The sequence below is a fragment of the Onychomys torridus genome, unplaced genomic scaffold (assembly GCF_903995425.1).
Source record: "Onychomys torridus unplaced genomic scaffold, mOncTor1.1, whole genome shotgun sequence".
In the NCBI taxonomy this organism is placed as follows: Eukaryota; Metazoa; Chordata; class Mammalia; order Rodentia; family Cricetidae; genus Onychomys; species Onychomys torridus.
This window is the reverse complement of record NW_023412965.1, coordinates 1-20,821: the sequence shown is the minus strand read 5'-3', so window position 1 is coordinate 20,821 and position 20,821 is coordinate 1. Positions and strand designations below refer to the sequence as shown.

Below are 20,821 nucleotides of genomic sequence, written 5' to 3'. Positions count from 1 at the left end.
GAAGAAAGAAGAGGTCAGATGGGGGCGGGGCAACTGTGCTATTGTAAAGTCTCAGGCGCAGCCTGAGTGTCCTGTCTACACCACCAGCCACCATCCTTCTGCCCTCTCTAGCATCTCCTCCACTCTCCTCAGGACCCAGTCTGCATAGGTAATTTGGTTTGTATGTTGTCACTGGGTGAACAAATCATGAGTGAGATGGTAGGTAGTGTGACAGGAGGGGAGGACAGATGGACAGTTTTCATCAATGGTGAGATCTATAGGGTCAGGACCCACAAGAACTGCACTGTGTGTAATTTGAGGAGATTTTCTGGAATTGGATGATTTGGAGAGAAATAGAGAGTGTTGAGACTGTTGGGTATAATGTCAGAGTCTGAATGCTGGGGACACTATCAGGAACTGGAGTCTGAAGAGTCACATAGCCATGCCTGGGAGACCATGTTTACTCAGGATGAGGGCTGGATAAATGTGTGGTGGCAGATCAGCTGTGAAAGGTGCCTTGCATGAGTGTGTGTGTGTGTGTGTGTGTGTGTGTGTGTGTGTGTGTGTGTGTGCAGGTGCATATGCATGCAAGTAAGTGTGTGCTCCTGCTTGTGTAGGCCAGAGGACAAGCTCGGGTAATACTCCTACTCAGGACACCATGTACCTTGGACTATTAGTTTGGTTAGTTGGTCCTTGTTTTTGTTTGTTTGTTTGGGGGGACAAGTTTCACTCTGTACCACTGGCTGGCTTGAACTCAGTGTATAGACCAGTCTACATTCAAGCTAACAACACTCACACATCTGCACAGCTCTGCCTCCCAAATGCTACAATTAAAGGTATGCACCCCCGTGCCCACTTTAAGGTTTAATTTTTTCCATTATATTTACTTATTTATTCTATGGATGCCGGGTACGCATGAGCTACAGCCTAAGCAGCAGCCAGGTACTAAGACTGCCAGTATGACACTCCCAATGGTCACATGCATATGTGCATGTATGTACACACACCAAAGCTCCAGGCTGCTCTTCTACAGAAAATGTCCCTCCCCCATGAAAGTATCATTGCTGCCGGGGGCCGAGTCACTGCAATTATGGGAAATATGGTTGGCATTGCAGGAGACTTATTACAGCATTCTGGACATTAATCACATCCCCCCGCAGCATCCCTATGGTGATTCAACTGAGTCCAGGCCTTCAAAGTCTGACAGTGCTCATGACTTGGGATTAAGGGGCCAGCAGGTGGCAGCAGTGAGGCTGAGTACAAACTGGAGTAGCTTTGGAGTCATTGTCCAGGGGAAGAAGATCACCCCAGAATCCCAGGGTAGTTACAGACTTCTCAGCAGCAAGCAGGCCAGGGCGAGAAAGTTCACTGGGCCTTGGTTCTGCTGGGTGCTGTGAAGAGTCCCTGAAGGACAAGAAGAGGACAAAGAACAGATGGTGGTGGGGACACCGAGCTAGGACTGGGGACAGAATGTTTTCCTCATCACCTCCATCCTCTCTGTCTGAAGTGAGCAGAAACTGACCACTTCTGTTCCTGAGATTTCTAGAGAGACAGACAGACAGACAACCAGTATGGTGGGAGACACAATGAGAAAAGATGAAGAGAGGAAGCACAGGAGTGGAGGAAACCTGGAGGTGAGGAAACAGTGATTACAGGCCACATGGAAATGGACAAGACTGGATAAGACAGGGGGTCAAGGTGGAAGAGAGGAGAGCCTGGCATGGTGAGGTCAATAGCATATTTCTAGCCAAAAAGAAGGGCTAGGCTCAAGGGGCCATCTCGTCAGTGACCACAGGACAGATCTTCTCTGCAGCATGAGAAAGAAGCCAGAATGAAGGAAGTTGCTGGTCACAAGGAGGTGGAGAAGGGCAGGTCCTGCCCCGTGTTAGTCCTCCATCTGAGAAGACTTGATGGTTGTGTGCCCCTTACCCTGATTCTTCCTGACTCCTGATCACCCCAGGGTCCCTCACAGATCCTCCTCTCCTGCCTGGTGGCTCTGCTGGTCTCCCTTCCTGGAGGGAATTAGGCCATGGCCTGGATCCTGCTTCTGCTGCTGTCAGCTGCATGTCTGCAAGCTGGTGAGTTGGGGGACCTTGTTAGCAGGGACTCTGCCTTAACTGCAGGAGGAGCCAGTGAGGCTGGGAAGAGCAGGCTGTCCTGTGGAGAGGTCACTGCTGGAGGAGCCAGCTTGTCTTGTCCTTTCATCCCCAAGAGAGAGCTCATCCCTCAGAGTCGTTCACCCCAACCCTACTCTGTCTTTTCTGTCCCACCAGCCTTTTGTCCCACATTGGCCTGTGGGTGAAGGGTCAGAAATTATGGTTTGTCCTTTCATCCCCTGCAGTGGCTTCAGATTCTCCATATTGTTCCCAGGTTACTCAGCAGGATCCAACAGAGAAAGACCCTTTGGGGTCAACCAACCAGCACGCCTCGCTGGTGTCCAGGGCGACTCCATCGAGATCCCCTTCTCCTTCTACTTCCTCTGGGAGTTGGCAGAGGATCCACAGATGAAGATTATCTGGAGATGGAAGGTCTTCCATGGTGAATACATCTACAACTCCTCCTCGAGATTCATACATGAGCATTTCAAGAACCGGCTCAGCCTGAACTGGACACAGCCTCAGACATCTGGAGTCCTCAGAATCCTGAACTTGAAGAAGGAGGACCAGACAGTGTACTTCTGCCGAGTTCATCTGAACACAAAAGAAGGGATGAAATTCTGGCAGTCCACTGAAGGGACTCAACTGACCATCACACCTGGTGAGACACCCTGGCTCTGGCTTTGATGCCTCTGGCTTCCTTGTCCCCTAGATGTCACCTCAGGCTCCACAACTCTGAGATTTCTTTCACACTCCTTACCCTCGGCTCTGCCCAGGCCTCTGCCAAGAGATCGTTCCCTGGTTGTTGTGACAAGCCTTTGCTGCTCCTCTGAGCTTGTCTGTCATTCTCTGCTCAGAGGAAACTCCACCCCACACTAGGCTTCATCACAGGCCTTCCACCCTAGTTCCCCCTTTTTGTTCCAAATCTAATACTGTGGTTCTTCCCACATCAACCATTCCCCATTACTTTGAGGTGGATTCATTCTCTAGGATATAGCTGACTCACTTGGTCCTACAGCAGGGATCCAATTAGCCCATCTATGAAGCATCTCTACACAGTCTCAACCTAAGCCAAATACAAACAGTAGGTGCCCAATGGATGTTCTTTGTGTCCTACAATCCAATTGTAAACTGCCAGCTGTCACCACAGCCCCCATTACCCCTACTAGCTCCCCAGCACACATCCCTCACCTCTCCACCCACTCCCTTATCTCCTCTCAGTCTCCAAACTCTCTTCTCTCCTCTCTTTCCCTCACCTTTCCCATACAAGCCACCAGGATTTTCAATACAGGGTCTCCAATTTCTTTTTTTTTTCTCAGAGCTGAGGACTGAACCCAGGGCCTTGTACTTGCTAGGCAAGCGCTCTACCACTGAGCTAAATCCCCAAACCCCAGTGTCTCCAGTTTCATGATGTGGATCTCTGTCTCCATTCAGAACAGCGACTCTGAAGCAGAAGTAACTGCAGGCCCATGCACTGGTATCACCGAGACCCATCCTGGTCACTGTGTGGTCCCACACATGGCCATTCTGGAGCTGAGGGAGCCTATGTGCTTGGTGATTGATCACAACCTTCCTCTGTGGCTATTCATTTGTTTATTAATATTTGGTTTTTACAACAAAGGGTCTCACTATATTTCTTTGGCTGTCCCACAATACCCTATGTAGACCAGGATGGCCTTGACCTCACAGAACTCTGCCTGCCTCTGGCTCCCAAGTGCTGAGACAGTCATGTGATACCATGCTCAGCTGTGGCCATTGACTGGATTAAGTTCAACCTGTGATAGGACACTGACAGCAGAGTTCTTGTGCAGTCTCTACAGCGGCTGCCAGGGCTCAGGGAAGGGAAAGGAGCTGCTTGAAGGGTCTAGAGCAGTGGTTCCCTACCTATCCTTAAATACAGTTCCTTGTGCTGTGGTGACTCCCATCCATGTAATTCTTCTGTTACTGCTTCATAACTTTAACTCTGATGCTCTTATCAATTTGTAATGTAAATAACTGATATGCAGGATACCTGATATGGGACCCTTGTGGGGTTAGGGACCCACAAGTTGAGAATTGCTGGGTTTTGGTCCAAATAGGTAAATGTGGAAAATAACCACATTGATGTTTGTAGAGCAAATGAGTGTACTCTGCATTGAGCTGTACACTTAAGGCTAAGATTACACGTTTTCGGTTATACATTTTTATGTAGTTAGTGTGTGTGATCATGTGGATCTGTTAATTTAGGGGTGTGTGTGTGTGTGAATGCATGAGTGTACACATTTGTTCATGTTCCTGTGGGGGATAAAGGATAACTTCAGGTGGCATCCACCTTATTTTTTGAGACAATATCTCTCACTGGCTTCCAGATTCCCAAGTATGCAAGGCTGTGTGACCAGTAAGGCTCAGGGACATGGCTGTCTCTGCCTCCTCAGTACTGGGATGAGAGTACTCAGCTCTGTTTGGTTTGGAACTAAGTATGTGTAGACAAGGCTGGCTTGAACTCACGGAGATCTGACTGCCTCTGGCTCTAGGGCTAAGATTTAAGGCCACACCCGCCTAAATCAGCTCTTTATATGGACACTAGGAAGGAATGTTGGGTTCTAAGACAGAGAGCAAAACACTCTATAGTCTGAGTCTTATCTGCATGTTACAAACATTCATAACAAAATCAGCAGTACTTCTGTTGCTTAGTTGTCTGTGACCAGATGACCATTCGAGGACACACCTCTAGGATAGGTGGAGAGTGAGCGTTTGAGCTTGTTTTCCTGGAGTCTCAGCCTTCAGCATGTATTTCCCTCTCTGTGAACTTCTAACAGCTGTTCCCCATCCCAATCCCACAGAGGAGACAAGGTATGACACCCCATCCCTCCCTCATCCAGGGTGATCTAATCCCTCCCCAGCCATCAGCACCACCATGCAGAGCCCCTCCATCATCACCTCTGCAGTCACCACAGCTGGCCTGGAGGACACAGAGGACCAGAGGAATCCTTCACTTGTGAACCTGGGAGCCACGGTCGGGGTGGTGTTGGCCACGGCTGTGCTCATAACCCCCATCTGTGTACTGATGATCTTCCTCTGGGGGAAGCAAAGGTAAGTGGTCCAGGACAGGCCCTCACCTGAGCTTCCTCTCTGAGTGTTCTCAGCTGTGGGAGGTGGAGAAGGACGAGTTTGTGCAGGACAGAGTCCCGAGAACACAGGGACAGAAAGGAAGCTGAACTCAACCTGGACTGAATATGCACCTCCTTCAAGAGAATCCCAGCTGGAAATCAGAGGAGCAAGTGCAGATGAACACAGAGCCTGTGCTAGGGAATTGAAGGAGCATATGGATGCCTCAGCTCCTGCAGGTCAATGACCGAGGTGGTTCTCTGCCATCCACATGTTGTCCATATATATATATAATCCAAAAATAATTTTTTAAAATATTTAAGGAAATACTAAAAAAGTAAGGATATTTGCATAATGGAAAATGTATCTCTAAGTCCTTACATTGCAAAAGAATCTAGAAATCAATAAGATTCTTATTCAACTCCAGTTACATTTATGTAAAGACAAGTGACTTGTCTTCTATCATGCTTAAGAATTCTGAGAAATAAGTATTGGGACAGAGCTGGGAACATCTCTACTCACCATTCGGGAAATAGAGACAGAAGGATCCGGAGTTGAGGCCATCTTCAGATACAGAGAAATTTACAGGTCAGCCTGGGCTCATTGAGAGCTTGTACTCACACAACACAAGATACAAGTGTGGACGGTGTTCAGAGCAGATTTAAAGTCATAGTGACTGGAAGACTGCAGGACAGGAGCAGAGATGAGCAGAGAGTGGAGTGTAATAGAGAGCATAGAACTAAAGTCTGAAGATGTATCCCTGGTCTTCACAAGGTCTCAGCCCTCCCACAGGAAAGAGAAGCATCTGAGAGGTGGAGAGTAGCAGCCTGGGAGGCAGCGGAAATCTGACTGGGATTGAAACCCTGAAACTGAATCTGGAGGGTGGCAGCACCTGCACTCACAGGGAAAGCTAGAGAGCCAGTTTCCAGGGAGACAAAAGGGAGGCATGGTGAGTGCAGAGCAGGGAAGGCAGGGAGGAGACATGGGTTTAAAGGCAGGGGAAGGAAGCAGAGGGAGAAGGACATGGACAAGGGACAAAGGACAAGGAGAGCTGTCCTCTGATTGGCTGTGCTGTGCAGAAGGACAGCTGAGGACCAGCCTCAGGTCCTGGTGACTCTCAGAGGTGTCCCTGAATGTCTGCTGCAGAGCTGTTTGCTGCCCTGGTTCCCTGATGTTGTCTGAACACAGAGAACAGCTGGGAGGCAGATGGAGGGTCAGCATGGCTGCCACAGTGACTCTGTTTCTTCTCCTACAGGCCAGCAGACTCAAGATGACCCCAGCCAGGGCAGAGCCTGTCATCCCAAGGAGCAGCTGAGGGCTGTGTGGTGGTTTGAATAAGAATGGCCCCCATAGGCTCAAGGGTTTGTCTGCTTTGTCTCCAGGCAATGGCTGGTAGGGTGTGTGGCCTTGTAGGTATGGCCTTGTTGGAGGAACTGAGTCAGTGAGGACGGGCTTTCATACTTCAATTGCTCAAGCCAGGACCAGTGTCTCCCTCTCTCTTCCTGCTGCCTGCTATCTGGATGTAGAATGCTCAGCTACCTCTCCAGCACCATGTCTGCCTATGTACACCAACCTTCCCACCATGATGATAGTCAACTAAACCTTTGAAACTGTAAGCCAACCCCAATTAAATGTTTTCCTTTATAAGAGTTTCCATGGTCATGGTATCTCTTCACAGCAATGGAATTTTGATTAAGACAGGCTGTTTTGGGAATTGTTTTATGAGAAGCCTGCAAGGGAGCTGGAGAGATAATTCTGTCAGCAAAGCCTTGCACACAGGCTAGAGGACCTCAGTTTGGTTAGGGGCACCCACATTATAAGCCAGAGAGGTGACTAAGGGGGTTCAGCCCCTTGACAGTCCCTTCCGGGGTCCAGGAAGAATCTTCCTCAAGTTCTCTATTAAAATCCTCCTTCTCCCTCTGAGTTCTCCATCTCTCTCAGTTATTTAGGGTATCCAGTCATAAACCCAAGCAATAGCAATCCTCCCCTCCATCCAGGTCACCAGGCTTGAATTCCTACAAGGTCATAAAGGCAGGTGAGAATTTTCCTCAGGCAGTGACCATCAGGCTTTCTTTTACAACTTGAAAATGGAGTGTGTTGGGAACCGAAAATTGGATGACTGCGCCTTGACCTTTCTTGCTTGGATGATCTGACATAACTACTCCCTTGACTTACAAAACAACCGTTCCCGGAAAAACCACAAAATGTGCTTTTAGATTAACTTCCTGGAATATGTTTGATTGATCTGTTGCTCAAGCATTGGACCAAAGAGACCTCACCCTGACCCTTTTCTAACAATTTTTCATCTCCCTCCCTTCCCCTCATATCCACCAGTATATAAGCTTGCTTCCCTTTGCAATAAATGAGACCTTGATGCGACTCAGACTGACTCTGTCTTTCTTTATGTGCCTGGTCTCCTTTCTCTCTTGCCCCCATTGGTCTTTCTGGAGGTGCCTCCTCAGGTCCTATCTAATAACCTGGCCTGCAGGACGGGTCAGGAGTGGTTTAAGGAGAAGGTCAATTAAGAGCTAATGATTGGTTAGTATATCAAGAAGGGGATCTATGTGCTCAGTCTACATTCCTATAAGTAGTTAGGTAAGAAGTTAGGAGTCATGTTACTAATAGAAAAGGAGGGTCTCAGATTGCACAAGAAATAAAGCTATCTGAACAGGTATCATTTCTACAGGGATGTCGCCTTAGTTCAGGAGATTGTTTGGTCACTATACAGAGAGACATGGAGACCAGCAGAGTTCCTCCCCTGCCCAAGGTCATTCTGGAGAGGAACCGGCCCTGAAAGGGACCCCTTACCTACCAACATGTCTCAACAAATAGACACATGACCTCTTCTCAAATTCGCTCTATTGCTTGCCTCTCTTCTATTTTGATTTTGTGGAGCATGTATATGTGGTGTGAGCATGCATGTGTGTGCACGTGTGTTTGTATGGATTTAAGTGTTGGGGATATATTTCATTTTTGTACTTGGGAAGGCCACAGGTGGATGTTCGTTGGGATTCCTCCTCTAATAAGACCCACCTTATTTCCTTGAGGCAGGGTCTCTCATTGAACCTGGAGCTCACTGTTTTGGACTAGGCTGATGGGGTGTGAAGCCCCATTAATCCCCTTGTCTCCATCTCCCACGGTGTTATGGTTTCAGGTGCTCACATGGTCTGTCTTACAAATAAGGTGTATGATATCTGAGGCAGGAACACCTAAGGTTAATATCTAAAACAGACACAAATACACACACACACACACACACACACACACACACACACACACACACACAGTCACGCATCATTGTGTGTGTACAAAAATTTAATAAAAATACAGTTTTAGAAAATAAATTATGAAATTAATAGTCAAATAATAATCAATTGTCATTAGTTACATCACCAATTCTCAGCAGTGCCAGTGATAAGTGGGTTTGTCCCTTCCAGGTTAGACCCACCCCCCCCCTCCCGACTCCTTTGAACCCCCTAGCCCCCACCCCCGGCAAACTACTCCTCATCTTAATCCCGTGCTGGTTCAGGATAAACTCCACAGCCTGAACTGACCAGGCACCTTACCTCTGCATTTCCTGTGTCTCCTTCATGTTTCCTACATGGCTGTGTTCCTCCAGCCTACTCCCTCTTCCTCCTTCCCAATGTCTCCAGCCTTTGATAATCTATCAGTTGATCATAGAACAATCAATATAAGGCAGCCATGCCTTTCTCTCTTCAGGCAGACACACCATGTTTTTTTCTTGTCCCCAGGGACACGTGCACACGAGACAAGGGCTCTGCCATTGACATACATCTCACTCCACTATGAGTTCTTCACCAGTAATTTTCCCATCAGTATTTTTACAAATTAATACATTAATCGAATACTCCTGCCCATTGTTTTTAAAATATGAAAATTAATGATAAAAAGACATTTTTCTTTTTTTCCATTTCTTTAAGACAGAGTCTCACGTGTCCATGCTGGTCTCAAATTGCTATATAACCTAAGATGGCCTTGAACTCTTTCCCAAGAGCTGGGACCAAAATGGCATTTCACCACTCCTGTGTCCAGTGCTTGAGATGGACTCCGGGCCTCAGGCATGCTAGACAAGCACTCCACCACTGAGCTGCAGACACAGACTCAGAAGAAATGTTTTATCCAGGCAAAATATCCTCATTTAGGGAAAAGATATCATCTGGAGAAATATTTGCAACAAGTATTGAAAAGAACCCTGGGATTGACTTAATTCTCTTTCTGTAATTTCATATTTGTAGACAAATTCAATAGTACTCTCCTTTGCCTGTTTTCTCTTTCATGTCTAAGCAAAAAGACCCCTAGTTATAGATTTCTCTCTGTGTGTCTCTCTTTCCCTGTCTCTGTCTCTCTGTCTCTCTTCCTATGTTTCCTTTGATGGGTCTTTGGGACTTTCTCGGGGCTGAACTCACAAACAGGGCTAGGACAGCTGGCAGTGATCCCCAGGGATCTGCCTAATTTCCCCTTGAAGTACTGGGAGTACAAGTGCAGGGAAACACACACAGGTCCCAGGGGATGCTGGGAAGAGGAAGGATTGAGTCAGGAGTCCTCAGACAGATGCAGAGGAAGGAAGATGAGACTGCCCTACTGAGAAAAGGTACCAAGTTAAACATCGATAAGAATTATGGGTTAATACTTACGTGTAAGAGCCAGTTAGTAATAAGCCTGAGCTACCAGCGGAGCATTTATATATAATTATATTAATATATTAATATATATATATATAACATATATTAATTATACAAGTCTCTGGGTGGTAATTTGGGAAGCAGGTGCCCTGTATTTGGGTTTTGCTGAAGGGACAGAAACTTCCACTTACTCCAAAACCCCAGGCTGCTCTTCCACAGAAAGATCCTGACCCCTGTGATGGCATCATGGCTGCAGGGTCATTGCTATGGGGGGAAATGGAGTTGGCATTGCAGAGACAGATTGCAGCATTCTGGACAGAAATCCATCCCACAGCAGGTCCCTATGGGGATTCAACAGAGGACTTGAAACTAGAGCAGAGCCCATGACTTGGGATTCAGGGCAGCAGGTATCCTAGTTCAAGTTTTCATTGCTGTGAAAAACTCCATGACCACAGAACTTAGGGAGGAAAGGTTCATTTGGCAAAATGCATAGGCCACCATATGTTTCCATGAGGCTTTGTTGCTAATTTTGAAGAACTACAACTCCCAGAATCCCACGAAGCTACCTGATAGAGCAGATAGAGCTTACAGGTTAACTTCAGGTCTGACAGTAGGCAAGAGGTACATGAGCAGGAAATACATTAGGATGTGTGCTTGCCTCTGATTGGTTGTGGGAATGAGGGGGTGGGGTACGCAGGCAGGAACTGCATCAGGAGATATATTTGCCCCTGACACGGAACTGATGGGAAATATAATGGCCCTGTGGTTTTAACTTTTTAGCCTCTGCAAAATGTGACTTGTAGTCAACCAATTCTTGGGAATCCTGGAAAGGACCTGGCCAGAGTCCACCAACCTGCCCAGTATTAAGTAAAGCTTGCTTCAATTTTGAAAAAAAAAAAAAAAAAGAAACTGTCCCCAATTACCATGGTACTAGTTTAAGACAGTAGGGGTCATAGAGAAGTCACCCAGACTTCTCATGGCTAAAGTGAAGTCTCCTGGGGAAGCTGTGAAATGTCAGCAGTGGTGTAATGGATCCAAGCCTCCTGAGGCTGAACTCAGCAGCAGCCATGGTCACAGTGATCTTGTCAGCTGGGGTGATGTCTAATCTGAGCATCCCTGGAATGTTCACACAAACAGGATGCCATGATGATGGTCTGACCAGTCATCTATGGGAGTGTCTGTTAATCATCTCCTCCCTCCAGACAACTGGGAACAGGGAAGGATCCTCAAAGCTGTTACTCCAGTGGTCATGTGACTTACCATGACTTGTTTCCAATGTTCAAAAGGGAGAAACAGCAAAGGAGCCCACAGGAAAGACCTCACAGAACCAACATTCTCATCAATGTTTAGTTCAAATCCCCTCAGGGTGAAGGGAACAATGTTGTTGGAATGGGGAGCACACATGGGTTCTAACATGACTACCAGTGTTTGGGATTTGTGTTACCTGACCTGAGCCAGTCAGTTAAAAAAAGGACTAGAGGAAGCCAGGCATGGTGACATATGCCAGTAATCCCATTGATTGACAGTAGAGATAGCAAGATCATGAATTGGAGGCTGTCATTAGTACCTATTGAGTTTGAGGTAGCCTGGGCTACATAAGATGCTGTCTTAATATCAAACAAGCAGCAAGCTAACCAAAACTCCAGAGAGTCAGCAAAGTCATGGAGGCTGGCCATCTGTTATTTCACTTTTTGGAGTCAGAGGACTTGAAGATGTCAACAGTTTTTTCTTTAGATTTACTCAAACAAATTCTGTGAATATTAATAGTTTCATTTAAGCAATATATAATGTTGAAGAGGAAATTGAGAGTTTCTCAGCTTCTGTGACCTCAAACTCAGTGACATGTGAGTTTCTGTGTATGGCCTTGGCTACCTGCAAAGTTGGGAGACTTCATCCCGAGAAGCAGGAGACTGAGCTGGTCACCCAGCCCTACCCACTGGGCCTGAAGACACTATAGAGTCTCTTCTTGGGGCTCCCCTGGGCAGGGGTGCAGGGAGGTGCTCATGCTGAGGTTGGCAGCACATGAGGTTGATAAAGATGATGATGTCATCCTAGGGGAGAAAGAAGAGGTCAGATGGGGGTGGGGCAACTGTGCTAATGTAAAGTCTCAGGTGCAGCCTGAATGTCCTGTCTACACCAGCAGTCACATTTTTCCACCCTCTCTAGCATCTGCTCCACTCTCCTCAGGACCCAGTCTGGACAGGTTTCTCTGGGTCTGTATGTTGTCATTGTGAAAAAGAATTCAAGGAGTGCTGGGAACCTAGTGTGACAGGATGGGTGGACAGCCAGACAGTTTTCATCAGTGACGTTATCTTCTGGGTCAGGGCCCATAGGGCCTGCACTATGGGTTAATTGAGGGAAGTTTCTGGAACTGGATTTTTCAGACAGAAATAGGAAGGGTTGATCCTGTTCTCTGCCACCAATATCATGGGAAAACACAGCTGGGTATAAAATCAGAGTCTGAGTGCTGGGAACACTGTCAGGAACTGGAGTCTAAAAAGTCACAGAGCCTGGCCTGAAGAGACATTGTTTACTCAGGATGAGGACTGGGTAATCGTGTGGTGGCAGATCATCTGTGAAAGGTACCTTGTGTGATTGTGTGTGTCTGTGTGCATGTGCTTATGGGTACAAGTGAGTATATCCTTGTGTATGTGGAGGCCAGAGGAAAACCTCAGATATTACTACCCAGAACACCATTCACCTTGTGTTTTTGGTTCTTTTCTGTAGATTTATGTTCTTTGTTTGGTTTTTGTTTGTTCATTTGATTTTTTTTTTTTAAACAAGATCTAACTATATAGTTCTTGCAGGCCTGGAACTGTATATGTGAACCACAATAGCCTGGAACTGATACATTTGCCTCTCCCTCTCCCTCCCAAAAACTAGAATTAAAGGCATGCATTCTTATGTCGAGCCCACCTTGGCTTTAAATATTTAAAATTACACTTAATTCTTTACTCTGTGGGGTCAGGACACACATGTGCTACAGCCTGGGCAGCAGCCAGGTTCTCACACTGCAGTCTGACACTCCTCATGGTCACATGTGCAGAAGCCCCATGTGTGCACACCAAGCCCCAGGCTGCTCTTTCACAGAAAGTGCCCCCCCCCGTGAAAGCACCATGGCTGCAGGCCCAGTCACTGCATTTATGGGAAACATGGTTGTCATTGCAGGAGTGTGATTACAGCATGCTGGACAGAAATCATCCCACAGCAGGACCCTATGGGGATTCAACTGAGTTCAGATCCTGAAACTAGAACAGAGCCCATGATCTGGGACTCAGGGTCCAGCAGGGGGCAGCAGTGAGGCTGAGCACAAGGGGCAGCTGGGATCCTGTGGAACCCTCCAGACCCAGTTGTGTTAAAAAGCTGGTGACCAGCACCTGACATATGGCAGCCTCATCAGGTGTCCAGCCCCTCTGTAATGACTTAGAAACCTCTGGCCTTTTACCCACAGACCCCAGAGAGTAGGGCAAATGAAGCCTGGAGGTGAGCATCCATGACCAGGAGGGCCCCCTCTCAGACCTCACTGAAGTGAAAAATGTGGTTCATCTGGTGGAGTGCTTACCTGCGTGGCACACACAGAACCCTTTGTTCTATCTCCAGCAGGAGACAAAGGGACATGATTTGTCATTCCATCACTTGGATGGGCAGAGAGGAGGATCTGTAGGAGTTCAAGGTCATCATTATCTACATCACAAGGTCAAGGCCCAGCCTGGGCTACATGAGACCCCATCCTCATGTAGGGGGCGGTGTCTTTCTGACAGGTACAATTGCCCCTTCCCCTCTTCTGACTAGCCATCTGGGGCCAACTCATTCCAAAGGTTCTGTGTCTCTGAGTGTCCAAGGGCAGCATGGATGGATACAGAAGTGAGTCCATGTGCTGCTGGGAGTGAGGACATGACTGTTTGAGCCTGGCTCAGGTCAAGGGATCTGAGGACCATGGGGACTGTGAGGAAGGCAGAGACAGCAGATGTGACAGAGGCAGGCTGCATAGTCACCTGCAGGGAGGCATGGAGAAGGCAGTCAATGCAGGAACCTAAGGAAATGGGAAGTCGCCTCTGCACATGTCACTCAGGGAGAATGATGCCACTTCCTCTGGTACACTCTTGTCTTCCAGAACTGATGGAACCCTGTCATGGGGAATGGGAAGGATGACACTCCTACAGAACCAGCCGAGTCCAGACAACCCCCGGCTGCCCCCGTCTCACCCTTCACCTCAGTAACAGGCCAGTTGTGTCCACATTAAGAGATGTTCCAGGCAATATGTTATAAGGATATGTTGCTGGTCTGACCTTTCACTGCTCACTTCATCCAAAGAAGGTTCGAGAGCCACCATAGCTAGAAAGAGTCACTCAGTGCTTTGTGAGAACAGCCTCCTGGGAGCCCAGCAGCAGGTCTGTGGCCTTTGAGGGATTTCAGAGGCTGCACGAGCAGGCAGCCTGAAGTCTGTGTGGAGTGGAGGACTACAAGTACTTGAGATGAAGTCCAGTCAACCTGCCATGTGGCAGTCATGTGACATGTGCCAGGCTTCTCTGATCCTTGCCATCCTCTTCTGAGGTGTGTGAAGGTTGGAGGATGTAGAAAGTCTCCTTCAGAAGCTGGAGTAGCTTTGGAGTCACTGTCTAGGAGAGAGACGATCACCCAGGAAGCCCAGGGTAGTTACAGACTCCAGCAGCAGCAGGCCAGGGCGAGAGTGTCCACTGGGCCTTGGCTCTGCCGGGTGCTGTGAAGAGTCCCTGAAGGACAAGAAGAGGAACAAAGAGCAGATGGTGGTGGGGACATCGAGCTAGGGCTGGGACGGAATGTGTTTCCTCATCACCTCCATCTCTGTCTGAAGTGAGCAGAAACTGACCACTTCTGTGCCTGAGGTTATTAGAGGGGGGGAGACAGGGAAGAAAGGAGGGAGGGAGAGATAGAGAGACAACCAGCATTAAGGAGACATAATGAGAAACAGTTGAGGAGGGGGAGGGCAGGAGTGGAGGAAATCTGGAGGTGAGGAAACAGTGATTACATAGGAAATGGGCAAGACTGGATAAGACAGAAGATTAAGATGTAAGAGATGAGAACCCAGGATGCAGAGGTCAATTCCACATCCTTCAGCTAAAAATGGGGTCTGGGCTCAAGGGCACGGCCTCTCAGTGACCACAGGGCAGATCTTCCGTACCATGGGAAAGAAGAAAACAGAATCATGAAGGAAGTTGCTGGTACAAGGAGGTGGAGATGGGGAGGTCCTGCCCTACTCTGTCCTCACATGAGAAGACTCAGGGATTGTGTGCCCCTTTACCCTGATTCTTCCTGACTCCTGAGCATCCCAGGTCCCTACAGGGCTCCTCTCCTGCCTGTGCTCCACTGGTCTCACTTCCTGGAGGGAATCAGGCCATGGCTTGGATCCTGCTTCTGCTGCTGTCAGCTGCATGCCTGCAAGCTGGTGAGTTTGGGGACCTTGTTAGCAGGGACTCTGCCTTAACCACAGGAGGGCTAGTGGGGCTGGGAAGAGCAGGCTGTCCTATGGACAGGTCACTGCTGGAGGAGCCAGCCAGTCCTCTGTGCCCAAGAGAGAGCTCATCCTCAGAGGGTCCAACCCAACCCTTCTTTGTCTGTGCTCTACTGCATGGGACAGTGTGACATAGGGACAGTCCTTGCCCTGTGTCCCACACCCCTGTAGATGATGGCTCAGGAAGCTCTGGGTTGTCCTTTCCATCCCCTGCAGTGGCTTTCTATTCTCCCCATCCTTCCCAGGTTACTCAGCAGGATCCAACAGAGAAAGACCCTTTGGGGTCAACCAACCAGCAACCTCACTGGTGTCCAGGGCGGCTCCATCGATATCCCCTTCTCCTTCTACTTCCCCTGGGAGTTGGCAGAGGATCCACAGATGAAGATTTATTGGAGATGGAAGATCTTCCATGGGGAATTTATCTACAACTCCTCCTCAGGTTTCACACATGAACATTTCAAGGAGCGCCTTGTCTTGAACTGGACACAGCCTCAGACATCCGGAGTCCTCAGAATCCTGCACTTGAATAAGTTGGACGAGACAGTGTACTTCTGTAAGGTTCATCTGAACACAAGAAATGGCAGGGAGATGTGGCAGTCGATTCCTGGGACCCAACTCTCCATCACCCACAGTAAGCACATCCCACGTAAGGTCCTGGTGGCCTTGGCTTCCTTGTACCATACATGTCATAAGAGATACTACATATCTGTTCCTTCCCACAGATTCCTCTCCTGTGTTCTGTCCCCTCCCCAGAGCTCTGCCAACTTCACATTTCCTCTTCTCAACAACTCCCCACAAACCTTAGCTGCTCTCTCTGATCTGCCCTCATGTGCCCTCAGACCCACCCCACCCCCAGTCTCAGCTCTTCCCAGATGGCCCAGACTCCTGCTCCTTTCTCCAAACTGCACTACCGCCCTGCCCACCCCACCCTCATTGACACAAATCCATGTGGATCTGGCCTCTCCAGGACAGAGCAGCCTTCACCTGGTCCTGTGTCAGGGTCCCGGTTGGATCTGGACTTTACACCATATCTCGTGCCTTGCACAGAAGGTGCCTTCTGGTCCCATGTACCCTCCTCCTCTGGGTCCCCCCATTCACCAGTCTCTAGACACATCCCCCACCTCTCCCTGACACTGTTTCTATTCTGCTTCCTCATTTCCCTCTTCCCCTTCTTCCTCCCCATCCCCCATCTTCCCCTCACAGACCTCATGTTCTCACCATGATCAGGTTCTCTGGTCACTTCTCCTCCTCCATGGCAGCTGTACTGAAGCTTCCACAGAGTGCACACAGGCCCGGCCTATGTGTGGACACTTCCCCGGCCACCTGTCACCACTGCTGGGCACTGTCGTGGTCACTATACAGAGAGACATGGAGACCAGCAGAATTCCACCCCTGCCAAGGTCATGCTGGTCAGGAACAGGCCTCTAATAGGACCTCTTACATCCAAACATCTGTCAACCAGTGGACACGTGGCCTCTGTGGAGTTCACACTATTGCTTGCCTGCTTTCTATCTTGATTTTGTGGGATGTGTATATACTGTGTAAGCAAGCGTGCGTGCGTGTGTGTGTGTGTGTGTGTGTGTGTGTGTGTGTGTGCTGCATGGGTTCACATGTGTGTCAGCGGGGGGAGTATTTCATTTTTTGCTTGGGAAGGTCAGAGGCGGATGGACGTTGGGGTTCCTCCTCTGGTTAGACCCACCGTATTCCCATGAGGCAGGGTCTCTCACTGAACCTGGAGCTCATAGTTTGGGGCTAGGCTGTGAAACCCCATTGATCCTCTTGTCCTATCTCCCACGGTGCTGTGGTTACAGGTGCTCATGTGATCTCTCTTGCAAATAAGGTGTATGATATCTGAAGAAGGAACACCCAAGGTTAACATCTGACACACACACAGACACAAGTTCATGCACCATTGTGTGTGTGCAAAATTTTAATAAAAAATACATTTTTAGAAAATAAATATAAAATTAATAGTCAAATAATAATCATCATTAATTACATTGCCAATTCTCAGCCGTGCCAGTGATAAATGGATTTGTCCCTTCCAGGTTAGACCTGCCTGCTTCCCCCCACCCTCCCGAAAACCACGACTCATCTTAACCCTGTGCTGGTTCAGGATAAACTCCAAGCCAGAAATGCCAGGCACCTTACCTCTGCATTTCCTGTGTCTCCTACATGTTTCCTAAATGACTTCTGTCCTTCCAGCCTCCTCCCTCTTCCTCCTTTCCTAATTTTCTAACCTTTCTGATAATCTATCAGGTGATCGTAGAACAATCAATTTAAGGCAGCCATGCCTTTCTCTCTTCAGGCAACACACCGTGTCTTTTTTCTTGTCCCGGGACACGTGCACACTAGACAAGGGCTCTGTCATTGACTTACACCTCACTCCACTGAATTCTTCCATCAGTATTTTTCATCAGCATTTTAAAAATTAATTCATTAACTGAATATCCCTGTCCATTGTTTTTAAAATATTAAAACTAACAATAAAAATTTTTCTTTTTTTTCCATTTCATTAAACAGAGACTCATGTGTCCTTCCATAATTTCATTTTTGTAACCAAATTTAATAGTAATGTTCTTTGCACGTTTTCTCTTTTATCTCTAAGCAAAAAGGTCCCTAGTGATAGATTTCTCTCTGTCTCTCTCTCTCTCTCTCTCTCTCTCTCTCTCTCTCTCTTTTCTCTCTTCTTCTTCTTCTTCTTCTTCTTCTTCTTCTTCTTCTTCTTCTTCTTCTTCTTCTCTCTATCTCTCCGTCTCTCTGTCTCTCTGTCTCTCTACCTATGTTTCCTTTGATGGGTCTATATCTGGGCTGAACTCACAATCTGGGCTAGGACAGCTGGCAGTGATCCCCAGGGATCTGTGTATTTTTCCCTTGAAGTGCTGGGATTACAAGTGCAGGGAAACACACACAGGTCCCAGGGGATGCTGGGAAGAGGAAGGATTGAGTCAGGAGTCCTCAGACAGATGCAGAGGAAGGAAGATGAGACTGCCCTACTGAGAAAAGGTACCAAGTTAAACATCGATAAGAATTATGGGAATACTTACGTGTAAGAGCCAGTTAGTAATAAGCCGGAGCTAGTAGCAGATCATTTATAATAATTATATAATATATTAATATAATATAACATATATTATTATATAAGTTCTGATGGTAATTTGGGAAGCAGTACCAGGTATTTGGGTTGCTGAAGGGACAGAAACTTCCACTTACACCAAAGCCCCAGGCTGCTCTTCCACAGAAAGTGCCCGACCCCTGTGATAGCATCATGGCTGCAGGGTACAGTCACTGCTGTTGGGGGAAATGGAGTTGGCACTGCAGGAGACAGATTGCAGCATCCTGGACAGAAATCAACCCACAGCAGGTCCCTATGGGGTTCAACAGAGGACTTGAAACTAGAGCAGAGCCCATGACTTGGGATTCAGGGCAGCAGGTGTCCTAGTTCAAGTTTTTATTGCTGTGAAAAACTCCATGACCACAGAACTTAGGGTGGAAAAGGTTTATTTGGTTTACACTTCCCAATCACTTTCAAGGCTGACTTCCTTCGTCTCCTCCCAGCCCCCAAGACCACCTCTGCAAGCCCCACCACGGCAACTACTGCACTCACCAGAACTGCCCTCACAGCCACAGAAGGGAAGAAGAGCGGACAGAAACAGAGCCTGGGTCCGGGAACCACAGTTGGGTTGGCAGTGGCTGCTGCTGTACTCCTGGCTGGGGTTTTGGGAGTGATGGTGTTCCTCAGGTGGAGGAGAAGGAAAGGTAAGTGGTCCACACTGCACCCCATCACACTTCCTGAGTGTTTCTACAGAACAGTCTACACCAGAGTCCTGGAAGGGGATTGATGACAGGGCAGATGCCAGGGCTCAGAGATGGCTGAGTTAGGAAACTGCTTGAGTCCTGGATGTTGTCCTCCAACACACCCACACCATGGTATGTGCACACTCACACACACACACACACACACACACACACACACACACAGAGTGAATAAATGAATCTAACACAATTAAAAATGAAAACAATGACAGTCGATGGTGATCCACACATCTGTAAGTGTGCACAGTTGAAGGTGATCCACACATCTGTAAGTGTGCCTGGGAGGTGGAGGCAGGAGGATCTTGAGTTCAAGGCTAGCTTGAATTATATAAGAATTTATCTCAACACTCCTCCCTCCATGTAATAGTGAGAAAAGGTCTGGGAGTGGTGTAGAGGACTCTCTCTGGCCTCCAGCAAAGGGAAACCATCTCAGGAACTCTTGAGCAGTGTGGTGCTGGAGGAGGAGGCAGGAGATGATCAGAGGGAACCTGGTAAATCAGGTCCCCAAGCCTCTGATACCAGAGGACAAATGGAGTGGCCACCTCAGCACCCTGCTATGGTGACATCAGTGTGTGTGAAAGGTCTCAGATGGGATTCAAGAGGGTCACTGAGACAGATAACGGGGAGGAAGGAGTTTAATAAGAGTTATCGATGCCATGGACAGACAGAAAGGTAGATATCAACATGGGAGGGCGCTTTAAGGAGATTTCAAGCTCCACCCACATGGCAGGGGCTCCAAATTGGAAATGGGGTTCTTTTTATATCCTTCTGAGGATAGATGTGCTTTCGCTGCACAAGCTGAACCAGGAAGGAGACAGGAAAGCGAACAGGATTGTGGACACTAATACCGTCTTTGACCAAAATCACTGCCCAGGTGAGAAACCCGGGATGGATGGCAGCAGGTCAGCTGGAGAGAACAGTGTCTGGACAGTGTCTCTGTGAGAGGTGAAGGGCGGTGCTGTGGCCTGAGCAGCAGCTGGATTCTGACAGTACAGTCTTAGGGTGCAGAGAACAGACTGGAGGGGGGCCAGGCTGTGTCACTTTGCACACTGGATCTGCACATGGCGATGAATGGCCAGAAGCAGGAAACTGTCAAGGGAAAAGCTTTCAGACTTTGTGATTAGCCTGGTGTGGTAGTGCGTGTCTGTAACTCCAGTGTGTGGAAGGGGCAGGCAGGAGGATCAGTAGTTCAAAGTCATCCTTAGGTGCAGAAGACCTCAAACAAACACTCAGTGACTAGATGGAGGACACGGGGACCAGAGAAGACAAACATTCTCAACTGTGTGGAAGAACACTTTGATGAAAACAACAAGCTCATTTAGGGACCAAATAAGGAAGTGTGTTCAAATTGTGTAATGGTGGTTATTTTCCATTGTGATGATAAAACACTGTGATCAGAAGTAACTTGTGGAAGGAAAAGTTCAATTTGGCTTGGGGTCCAGAAGGAAGGTTAATAGTGGTGGACAGCTGAAGCAGGACACTGAGAAGTGACATCTTCAACGCATGCAGAAAACCCAGGGAGAGAGCTGGAAACTGAGAGGGGCAATACACTCTCAAAACGCACCCCAGTGACACATACCTCTTCCGGAAGGCCACACCTCCTAAATAGTCCATAACCTCCCCAATACAACCAAGATTTCAAACAGGTTAGCCTGTGGTGAAGATTTTTCACTCCACCCGCACAGGTGTATGCTAACCAGTTGAGTTGG

At 48.0% G+C, this 20,821-nt stretch overlaps 2 pseudogenes; both read left to right on the top strand.

The window, feature by feature from the left end:
* The first annotated feature begins 1,550 nt into the window (after positions 1-1,550).
* On the top strand, positions 1,551-5,151 carry LOC118576093 (annotated as a pseudogene).
* Positions 5,152-13,937: 8,786 nt separating this feature from the next.
* Positions 13,938-19,986, top strand: LOC118576092 (annotated as a pseudogene).
* The last annotated feature ends 835 nt before the right edge of the window (positions 19,987-20,821 follow it).